Source organism: Alligator sinensis, unplaced genomic scaffold, assembly GCF_000455745.1.
Source record: "Alligator sinensis unplaced genomic scaffold, ASM45574v1 scaffold829_1, whole genome shotgun sequence".
Taxonomy (NCBI): domain Eukaryota; kingdom Metazoa; phylum Chordata; order Crocodylia; family Alligatoridae; genus Alligator; species Alligator sinensis.
This window is the reverse complement of record NW_005842399.1, coordinates 945,070-954,508: the sequence shown is the minus strand read 5'-3', so window position 1 is coordinate 954,508 and position 9,439 is coordinate 945,070. Positions and strand designations below refer to the sequence as shown.

General features: G+C 46.8%; 1 protein-coding gene across 1 annotated transcript in view; it reads left to right on the top strand.

Moving 5' to 3' along the window:
- Positions 1-9,439, top strand: part of CFAP77 (cilia and flagella associated protein 77) — a 91,237-nt gene that overhangs the window by 55,925 nt on the left and 25,873 nt on the right. The gene's annotated exons all lie outside the window — the stretch shown is intronic.

The following is a 9,439-nucleotide window of genomic DNA, read 5'->3' as shown; positions in this document are numbered from 1 at the left end:
GGGGGGGGGGGAGGGAATGCTCTAACATATGGTTTTCCCAAGACAAGCTGAACTCTGACACACACATTCTCTGCATTTCATATATTGGCTTCTCAAGCCACAGAATGTCCTGACTTCAGAGTTCAAATCAGTGTTTTTATGTCTTACTATCCAACCATATTCAAAAATTAGACACCTGGTATCTAAAGCTAGTCGGTATGCCTGCAGTTAGCCATGCACTCCCATGAACTGCTGGGTAGAATGGCATCCCCCAAAATGAATGGCACAGTCGAAGCCCTCTTTAAAACTCTGTTTTGTCCCACTCCTTTAATTCATCCAATTAAGTCCAAGTAATTTTGTCTCCAAGATGACTGGTGGGATGATCTGCTGCACAACACTGTGTGTAGTCACATCCATCCACACAAAGCAGTTGCCAGGTTGGTGCAGATTGCTGCCTTATCAGCATGGTTGCATTTTATACGCAGCCATACTTGTCCCTCCACTGTGGTTGTGAGTGGGGCAGTTTGATCACTGACAGGGGCCACAAAAGGCCATGCAGAAAACCAGAAGCCTTCAGTCATTGCCAGCCTTGGGGATGCTGACCAGCTACATGGAGGGACCATTTCTACACACTTTCCTTTGACCCTGCGCTCACCCGTGACAGCAAGGTTTAGCCCATCCCTGTGTCCTGAGCTCTGCTGGTTCATGCCTAATGCCTGAGCTTCTGGAGTCAATGTGACCAATGCAGTGATTCTTGCCCGAGTCTGCAGAGAGCTGGAAGCGACAGGTGGTGGTGGATGGATCATACTCGACTTGGGGGGAGGTGGGTAGTGGAGTCCCCCAGGGCTCGGTCCTGGGGCCTGCGCTGTTCAATTTCTTCATCAGCGATCTTGATGTTGGGGTGGAAAGCAACCTGTTTAAATTCGCTGATGACACCAAAATTTGGGGGGAGGTGAGCACGCTAGCAGGGAGAGAGAGATTGCAGAAGGATCTGGATAGGTTACAGGGGTGGGCAAACAGGAACAGGATGCGTTTCAATACGGACAAGTGCAGGGTGCTGCACTTGGGTAGTAGGAACCAGCAGCACACTTATACGATGGGGAACTCCCTACTTGAGAGCACGGAGGCGGAAAGGGATCTTGGTGTCATTATTGACTCCAAGATGAACATGGGCCGACAATGCGAGGTCATGGTTGGCAGGGCTAACCGGACCTTGTCGTGCATCCACAGGTGCATCTCGAGTAGAGCCAGGGAGGTGATCCTCCCCCTCTATGCGACGCTGGTCAGGCCGCAGCTGGAGTATTGTGTCCAGTTCTGTGCGCCCCATTTCAGGAGGGATGTGGACAACATGGAGAGGGTCCAGAGGAGGGCCACCCGCATGATCAGGGGGCAGCAGGGCAGACCCTACAGTGAGAGACTGCGGGACCTGAACCTATTCAGCCTCCACAAGAGAAGGCTGAGGGGGGACCTGGTGACCGTCTATAAACTCACTAGGGGGAACCAGAAGGGTTTGGGGGAGACGCTGTTTCCCCTAGCCCCCGCTGGCATAACAAGGAGTAATGGGCACAAGTTGATGGAGAGGAGGTACAGATTGGACATCTGAAAAAACTACTTCACAGTTAAGGCGGCTAGGAGCTGGAACCAACTTCCAAGGGAGGTGGTGCTGGCCCCTACCCTGGGGATCTTTAAGAAGAGGCTGGATACCTACCTGGCTGGACTCATTTGAGTCCCGTTTTTTGTTTTTAGGGTTCTTTTGTTGTTCTCCCGCCCTGGCGGGGGGGCGGGCTAGAAGATCTATTAGGTCCCTTCCGACCCTAAAACTATGAAACTATGACAACTCTTATGTAGCAACTAGCTCTTGTCTCTCTACGAGGCACCAATTCCAAGACCAGCTGCTGGGGAGCCCTGCCAACCTCACTCTAATGAGTGGGAGATCACAGAAAGCTCAACACAACCCCCTGCACAAATGGAGGTTGCTAAGCTAAGCACTGGATGCTCCCTTGCTGCCTCTGCAGCCACTCCTGGACCCCCATGCCATTGCCAGTCCAGCTGGGACACAGGATCATACCATAAAGCCACTTAGTGAGGGCCCATATTGTGGCTTGTTTTGGGCTCCAAGCTTTGTAGCTCTTCTGCTGTTAGCTGGAGAGATGCCCAGTGCACTCGGTGACTGCTTTAAAAAGTGCCTACAGAGGCACAGGAGGAGCTCCTGCTGCCTTATACGTAAGAAGCACAAAGGATTTAAGGGAGAGAAAAAATAAACAGCTCAACACACCTCCATCCCACCAGCTGAATGTGCCAACTTCTGGACTTCTGCCCTTTGCGAGGAGGAGCTGGACAGTGACACCCTTAAACAGGCAGTGAGGGTTCATCGATGAAGGGCTCAAGCGTGGTAGAAGCCCCTGAAATATGCTCTGACCTGGCCTGGCCTCTGCTGTTGTATCTCGTAGGATTGCCGGGCTCTCTGCAATTACCATCTAGCTTTTAAAATGAATCTAATCACGAACAAAACAAAATAGCAGCTACAAATTCAAGGGAAAAGACATGATGAACGGCAGTATGTATTTTACATGATAGTAAATGGGCTTTGCATATGCAAATTGAATGGATTTTAAAATGGTATTTAATGACAATTTTCGTAGCAGACATTAACATTAATTGCATCAAAATGAAAATGCAGCATTAGCTTGCTGTTAGCAGCAAATGCCCCAGCTATAAAGCTTTATCTTTATCAGCACCAGCCTTTACTGATGTGACAGGGCTGCTCTGCAAATTGCAGGCAAAAGGGCTTTTATGCTGCACAAGTATCCCCCAACGCAGGCCAAAATCAACATCAATTTTGCTTTATTTCTTCATAAACGGAGGTTAAATGCCTGCCGGAGAGAGATCTAGGCACATTCCCAAAGTTTCACTGAAAATCTGCAGACCCCACCATGGCTGCAGATGAGGGGGGAAGAGAGCTTTTAATTTAAAGTTATTATAGCCCATCTTGCCCGTTCTTTACCTGCCACCTTTTATGCAGACTGATGGCATTTATCCCCTGTTCTTTAAAAGCACATTATAAACCAAATCAAATTACTGGGGCTACTGAGGAGTTGTTACAGCCATTTTGGCAAAAAGTGAGGAATTTAACTCACTTCAAGACTGGTAAAGTAATGACCCCATCAGCATGGGCAAAAGGCTGATTCTTTCCCACTTCACAAGCAGGCATGCAAAAGGGTTGGAACCAGTTTGCATCTGACAGCCTTCCTTTATTCTGGGGTTGGAAATCACCAGTTAGCAGCCTTCTGCTTGAGTGGAGTACAGCTTGAAAAGATGATGTGAACCCTCAGTTTTATTGGTAGTCTCTGCTGATGTTTAGAGTTGCAATTCTTCCTTGACGAGAGGCATGTCCCATGCATGAGACAGAAGACTTTAAGCAGATCCAGAATTCACACGGGCTGCACTTCAGACGTATTGGGGATCTCTGGACCTTGCACGAGATATGGGCAGAGAGCGCCCGGGACCTGTCTGGAAGCAGATGTCAGGCAGCCAAAACTCTGCTGTTAAAAGGCTGTTAATTATTGATACATTTAGCGTAACTTCTGTTTGAGGACTCTAACCTCCCTCCTAACGCATCTCAGTTGTTGCTGCCGATCACTGGGACAGCGCGCTCAATTAAGATGTTTGGGGGCACAAGGGGCGAGATAATCGCAACATATGGTGCCCTGCATCGATTCCAGGCCCTGGGAACTCAGACTCTGCTTTGATGAACATCTTATTCAAATGCAGCTACATTTTTTCATGGACTCTGTTAGACTGGAAATGGCGTCACATCTCCTCAGGCATCACGCAGAAGGTGCAACCCGGGAGAAGTGGGGACAGCCTGAGCCTTGTGAATACTGGACCAAGGCAGGGGCCCTACCTGCGCTGCCTGAAGGTTGCACGGCAGCCCAGGATCCTGCAGATGCTTAGACCAACACAGCTACAACCTACACCCCTGCAGATGCTAGGAGCACTTGAGGGCTACAAGGGAGAGGCAAAGGGCCGGCTATGCTCCTGCACCCGTGTAAATCCCCTGTGGATCTGTTGCATCTGCTTAAAGCCTTCTGCATGGCACAGCCCTCTCATCTAGGAGGAATGGCAACTGTTGTGGCCCCGGTACCCCACCAAACTTGCCCTCTGGCTTCTTCGTTCCTCTTTCAGAAGAGTAACAGTGGGCGTTGTAAGGGCAAAACATGGTGGTAGCAGTTGTGCTGTCGGGGGAATAGGTTGTTACAGTATAGCTGCCAACGGGTAATGCATAGAGACCTTTTCAAGACAGAGGCCTTTCTGCGCGGCCTCCAACATTTCAGACACCAGAACCCCCCCTTTCTCTCCTCCCACCCCCCCTGCACCTGACACAGCCCTGCATGTCTCCTACCACCACCAATGTCAGGAATTCTCCAAGGGCGCCCGCTGCAGACTCTCCTACTGTTTAGGATGACCCAGAATAGAAACAAATATGGAAATAATGCCTCCGCTGCTATTAATCACGTCCCAGTCTGGACGCTCTCCACAGCAAGGCAGCTCTCTTAGGCTTTTAAGCGTGTCGCTCGCCTGTTTGCAGCGGATGCATATTGCGCAGCCCATTTTATAGGCATGGTGCCGTGAACAGGAGAGGTAGGCCAAGGCGGTACAGCCCGTTTGTTCCATAGGATACTTACCTTGGAAGGTCACGAGGACTGATTAGTCTTACGACCAGCTTCTTGGGCAGATGATCCGCTCTGCTTTTTGCTGATGCCATCCCTCCCCCCGTCCAGAGCAATGTTTTCTATAAACCATGTGGCCAGCTTTGTTGTAAGAGTCATAAAAAGGACATTTTTCATCTCTCCTTTTTCCTGCTCTCGTGCGCGCTCTCTCTCTCTCAGTATCAGACATAGATTTATTCTCTCCCTGATGCCTGTGGCATTTGGAGCTGGGAGGGGTCAGGGGAGGCACTGATGGGACAATAATAGATAATACAGTGGTTCCCTAGAGTCTTGTCCGGCTCCATAGCCTATCCATCAGCAGCCAGCGCTCGTGCCAAGGTCAGCGCTAACGAGGATGTGGTAGGGTCCTGGCCTCCCCCATGGGGCATCCTCCAATCAGATTTCCCAGCTTCATGCTCCAGCTTCTGATCTTTACAAGAGCTGCCTTGCGTGAACCAGAATTTGCAAGAGAGAGCGCGCATCTGCCGAATACAAGTGCCAGAGTAATGGCCAGGCTACTGTCTGCACACACGCTCAGCCCCTCTCCGTTACCCCCCGCCCCCACCTTGTAAACGGGCTCCTATACTTTCCTTAAAGGAAAGCTGCAGTCATTACCGATGCCTCCTTCTGTAGCCACCCACGCACTTCCTGACGGGGAACACACAGACCATGTCACGCGTCTACATAACATTTGCAAATGCCTGTGCCCATTTCCCTTACATGCCTACCCCAGGGCCTGCTTTTTAAATAAAGCCCTGCTCCGTGTTACCAGCACAGAAGGAGTTTAAGATCTATCTCTGTCCTAAGCATTCATAGGGCTTGCATTCCCATAGCAGTGTGCCTCAGTCTTCAGCCAATTTGTCCTTGCGGCTCCACCCCATGAGGTAGGGAAACACTAGGCTCCCCACTTACAGACGGGGGACCCGAGGGACAGGGGAGCAGATACTGAATGGTCTTTAGGCACCTAAGTGTGTAGGTAGGTGCTTGGTGGGCTTTTCATTGACATCAAATCAGAGTAGCTACTCTTGAAAAGCCCATTGAGATGCTGATCTACATCTCTAGTCATCTGTGTCTTTAAACATCTAGCCCCAAGTGCTGAAAACAAATGGGAGCTCAGCACCTAGACACATTTCAAAGTTTAGCTAGACATTGGTTTGCACCTTTAAGTGCCTAACTGCCTTTATGAAGATCTGGTCCGAAGGGACAAACCTAAGGTCACCCAGGCAGCAGGGCAGGGATACCCAGCTTCAACTTTCAAGGACTAGGCTGGAGGCCCAACCACTGCTGCTTTATTCCAAAACACTATTGTCCCTTTTCCAAAAGGCAGCTGTGCATCTCCGTGGCGCTTCTTTTCAGTCCAAGTTGACCACGTCCTCTCCCACCGCTTCCTTTACAACTGGCCTTTATCTGCTAGTGATTCTTTTCCTCAAGATTTTGCCCTATCTCCGTTCCTAAAGAGCAACCGAAGTCATCTGGTACCTCCTCTCATTCCTATGCCTTGTTATAGGTTTTTAATGCTTTGTTGGCATTTAACCTCCAGGTAATAATAGCTCAGCTGTTATATTCCAGCAGGTTTCCCTATGCTTAATGGTTTCCCTGCTTTTTCCGTTTCTTCTTCTGAGACTGGTTCAGTTCTGGTATCTAATCTTCTCACAAATCTAGACTGCTCATGTCTGGGTGGATGGCAGGGTTCAGCCTTCTGTCAAAATGCTCCTTCTGTACTGCTAGCTCTTCTTCGGCACTTCTTGTCAGTACACTTGATGGCCTTTTTCAACACAGTGATGCTTGGAGGGCATTCGCTTGCAGTCATGAAGAAAGTTCATTACAGACCAAATGGGAAATATTCAAGGAAGCTATGCAGAACAGCAGAGGAAGTCAAAACACAACACCCAGGGAAAAGCTGGCCTAGCAACTGAACAAGATCATCACAGGAGAAGCATAAGCAAGCTGTTGAAAAAGGAGAAGAAATAAGAACATGACACAAAGCAGTGAAGAAATCCCACCAGGCTTGCAGGAGCAAAAAGAACCTCAAACTAACTAAAGCATTGGGAAAAAGCAATAGATTAAAAGACTGGTTGTATGGAAGGACAATCAAGCCAATGATACCATGTAACATGAACCAAAAAGAATGAGGGAAAGCAAGTAGAGTCAGATGTCCTCACCAGTCCCACAGTGAAATACATTTTCTGTTCCCTAACCATCAACCTCATGCTGCCAAGAGGAATTCTGCAAATAAAAATTTGCTTCTCATATTACATTGGACACTTACATGCAAGTGTATGCATTTTTCTAACTAGCTTTGGTGCAATTAGAAACTCTCTCTGTCTTTTATATTACATTGCACTTCACCTAAATGCCTGAACAATGTATTGAATTTGCCAGGTAGTATAAGAGCTAAGAGTTCTTATTCCTATGACATAATTTTGTGTATACATGTAGAAACATTGCTTCTGGTTCCATAAGGATATATATGTATTGCCATTATTATTATGTTTATTCCATTTCCTCCACTTGTTTGATATATTTAAGAGGACATATATTGCCATGTCATTGTTCCCCATAACGGCCAAGTTTTCTCATCCTAGGCAAGGAAGTAGAGAGAGGGAGGAAGAACAGAATATGCTTTCACTGATTATTATTAAGCGTATTTTTGCCGCACACAAAAGTAAAGAGCAGAGAATATATTCACATATATACACTGTACTCTGCTTGTGTCGCATGCAGGCTTTGATTATATAGATATTACAGCTGGAAAATATTTTTTTTTTGACAAAATGGAATTTATTGCCAGATAGCATTCGCTTTCATTTAAAAAAAAAAAAAAAAAAAGTTTTTAAAACAAACAATTGAAAAATGCGAAGTTTTTTTGGGGCGACACCAATCACTTTAATATAACTGTCATTTCTAACAGAAAAAAAAACAACTTTTCCCAACCAACTATACTGTAGATATGCAAGTGATTTTGTTTCAGGTCAAAGAGCAGATTGATGGTAGCTTTGGTTTGGCTACACCAGGGGCGGGCAGTTATTTTGGGCAGAGGGCCGCTTACTGAGTTTTGGCAAGCCATCAAGGGCTGCATGATAGGCAGTCGGGGCAGATAAATATTAATTTTCTAAATTTTTTAGGGGCCCTGCGGGCCGGATAGAATGGCCTGGCAGGCCGCATCCGGTCCCCGGGCTGCATTTTGCCCACCCCTGGGCTAGACCCATTTTTCCCCCACAGAGGTAAGCAGAAGTAAAGGACAATAGATCAGGTTTCCCCAACTTTTTATCCTCATTGACTCTGATAATTGCCCACTGAATCCTGGAGGGGTTTAAGGCTCAGACAGAGCAGAGCTGTGATCATGGAAGAGGCTCGTGGTTTGTAATTGCTCTTTTATAATAATCAGTGTACACCTGAGTTTCAGGGACCAAGACATAGAAGGCTTCAGACAATCAAGAAACAATTAATCACAATTTTTCTTCTATTTGGATCTCGATTCGTAAAAATTAGCCAGCAAGCACATGACAACACTGCAAAAAAAAAAAAAAAAAAAAAAATGACCAGCCCCATTTCCTACCAGCTAATGCACAACGTGGACGGTGTGAAGTCAGTTATTTAATGGACAATAAGAGCTGGACTTAGTGCCTTTTAAAGAAGATATGTATTTGTGTGTGCATTTAGGCCTGTTATGAGGGCATGTCTCATATTCTGAGCTTGGGAGAGAACAGTAAAGCAAATTGGTGCTCTTGTAAGCAGGTGTACTCCTAAGTACAGCTCTGAGCACCGGATAAATCTTTTAAAGTGTATGTTTACAATGGGTTTTATTCTTTTTACTGTTCCATACATACGAGCCCTCTGAGCCAAATAACAGATCCTCTGACACAGAGAGAAAAAAACAGCTTGCCCATTGGCTGCCTGTGGTAAAATAAATTTGTATTGTTGTTTTCTCATCCAAATGACAAGGAATTGCACAAGAGCTTTGGAAATTCAGAGTCATCTGTAGCAGTGAGGGCACAGGTCCTGCAGTCACTTTGTAGGCAAGATGCCTGCTATTTCATTGGGAGTTTTGCCAGGAAGAAAAAAAAAAAAAGAGACACTGAAAAAATTGGTCCCAAAGTGTTTTCCACCAATTTTTCCTCTTGTTATTATTTTCGTCAGTGGTTAATAGAAAGTGAGGACAAGTGGAGATCATTTAAAAGTGATCTTCCAGGCCTCTCCCCGGGTTTATTGCCAAGACCTATTTAGAGTACTATAAAGCTGCAAGGGGCTCATAACTTTATTGTATATTCTGCAATCTTCTTACGAAAATGAAGAGCCATGATATTACTGCCCTGTTGCTTTCCCCTCCTCTCCCTCCCCTTATAAATACACGTGCATGTGATGAGTGTAGGGACTTTTGGAGCTGCTAATTGAATTTGCCCTTGTGAAAATGTGAACAAATTGTAAGTGACCTCTCCTACAAATTTAGAAGTCAAGAATTTCCTGCTAAATAATCGTTCCTCCTCTGCCATTCGCTTTTATGCATAAGCCACAAACAATTAAAAAACAACAAAAAGCCCAGCGGCCCTCTTCCTTAATTAGCAGCTGAAGTCAATGCTGGTGAGTGTGGCTAAGTGCTTCAATTACCTCCCCCTCCTCTTGACTGTCCTTGTTAGAGCAGACAGGTCTGCCAGCCAAAGGGGAACAATTAAGGCAAGTGAAAGGCAGGCTGCGTGCAGGCGGGGTTGCCTGGGCTATACCTGCCTCCCAAGCTAGGGCCCCGACTGTAA